Genomic DNA, 2,125 nt, shown 5'->3' with positions numbered 1-2,125 from the left:
GGAAATATACAAACACTTTAAACCACAAAGATTAAGCAACGATTTTATCTTTTATTGTTGAATTGCTCTTATAAAAAAATTCAAAAACAAAATATCACAAAAATGTTTTTTTTCTGGGTGTTGTTTATAAGCCAAAGTATTGGACGTAATATGTCACAAACGTTCAATAAATGCAAATAAACGTATTGTTCTGAACTCAGTAACACTTACAGTCAGCCTTCCAATAAACGCTTAAACAACTCCTTAAAACTTAACAACAACTCTGTATAAAATTGCTCAAACAGCCTAACTTGTTAATTATTTTTATATTTTTAAATATGTTGGACAATAAGTATACCAATGTAGTTAAATACTGGCTACGTCGGTGTTTTATGTATATATTCTTGATCAGGATAAAATTCTAAGACAAAATTCTAGCCATGTCCGTCCGTTGTAGTCGCTCTAGCGTTCGCAACAATCGAGCTGGCACCCGAGCGTTTTTTTCCATAGGCAGATCAAGTTCGAAGATGGCCTATATCGGAACACTTTTTGGTATATCCCCCATATAACGGTACCTCCCGATTTTCGGTATTTTGATGATTTTAGCTAAAAAGTTTGACCGAACTACCTGTAATTTGACAGTTCAGTAGTGGGATTCCGTAACTTTTTTAATAAACGAACCGATATTGTTAAGCAACGATAAATATCGCTTGATATAAGGAATGTGCTATTCAGCAACAACATGCTATCGATAGCAAAAATCGGTAAAACCTAACGACGAAAATCGATGGAAAGGAGAAACGTCAAAATAGGAGCTAACGCAGCAGTAAGACTAATATATTTCTGATGCATATATTTTTAATTATTTCTATGGTTTTTCTTTTGATTTTAGAAAAAAAATCTCGATGTGCTCGTGCAAGTGCAGCACAACATGCAGCCCCACTGACATTTTTAGAGGCGGAAAAGGGAAAAGATAGGGCCCGGAAAAAGTGGCAGGCGATTGGGGAGGAATTAAACAAAATCCCGGGAGCATTTAAAACCGCTGAGTGTTGGCAAACGGTGAGTAAAATTTGTTATCTATCTGTTGTTGTTGGAACAGTGTTTATTATTACAAATCTCGTTGTCTCTGTTGGGAAGTTTGGTCTTACTTCGGGTATTCGACCAGCAGGTATCTAGTTTTTATTTTATATTATTTGATTTCTTTCCTATTTTTAGGTTTGGAGGGACTTAAAGTCCAAATCTTCTTCAAAATTCAATACCCTCAAAAGGGAAAGGCCTGTACCGGGAATATACCACTTTCACAAGGATTACCCACACCAATCAAGGAGCGTGTGGTTGGATTGATAGGATGGGAGTACAGGATGGGGAACGAAAGCTGTTCCGATAGTTTGGACATTGAGACTGTAAGTACCGACTTGTAACAAGCGTGTAACAATTATGTGACATATATGTATGCCATATCTGAAGACTTCGAAATGCCAGATTCATATAACGCTGCCAAACCATATAAACCATCTAAAGCTGCCAAGCCACTGGAAAAACAACGCATTTCAAAAGACAGAAAAAGGACAGTGGAAACAAGGAAGACTTTTTATTATCGCCAAAACCCAGGCCGACGCTATGTTGGTGAGTTTTTTTTGTAAATACTAGTGTATATTTAGTCTGTTCTATCGTTAGTGTCGGTTTTGTTTTTCACGTACATCCGCGAGTGCGTAAACTGCACTTTTTCCTTAAAGTGTTGGATTCTTCTTCAAACTAACGTTATAGTGATATTGGATCTATAGTATATGTTTTCAGACAATAAGGGTCAAATTTATAAATCGAGATAAGTGCATTATCATGTCAGAGTTAGTCTAGGATTATTGCTAAAATTAATTATAAAACTGGAATGCATATACTGGAATATATAGTACCAATATCCATTTAAGCTTCCATAATGTATTAATCAGCTTTGCATTAATTTTGATATTTTAGATTCTCGCAAATGCGCAAAAAGATATGTCGCAAGCAATGATAAAATTATCGGAAAATTGTTCATTTCTCGGAGAAATTTTAGCTGCACAGAGTAGAATGGAAAACTGTGTTAGGAAGATTTAACATCGTTTAAGAGATGTTGGAAAGTGAAAATGTGTACCGTTTACAAGTT

The 2,125-nt window shown here is 35.4% G+C and overlaps 1 long non-coding RNA gene across 1 annotated transcript; it reads left to right on the top strand.

Annotated features, from left to right (window-relative positions):
* The first annotated feature begins 812 nt into the window (after nucleotides 1-812).
* LOC141403550 (uncharacterized) lies at nucleotides 813-1,584 on the top strand. Its single transcript, XR_012412836.1, has 3 exons — nucleotides 813-1,038; nucleotides 1,195-1,382; nucleotides 1,447-1,584. It is a non-coding gene; the product is annotated as an uncharacterized lncRNA (long non-coding RNA).
* Nucleotides 1,585-2,125: the final 541 nt, after the last annotated feature.

The sequence above is a fragment of the Musca autumnalis genome, unplaced genomic scaffold (assembly GCF_047663935.1).
Source record: "Musca autumnalis isolate F117 unplaced genomic scaffold, ASM4766393v1 scaffold_4, whole genome shotgun sequence".
NCBI classification, from domain to species: Eukaryota; Metazoa; Arthropoda; class Insecta; order Diptera; family Muscidae; genus Musca; species Musca autumnalis.
This window is presented reverse-complemented; position numbering and strand designations above follow the sequence as displayed.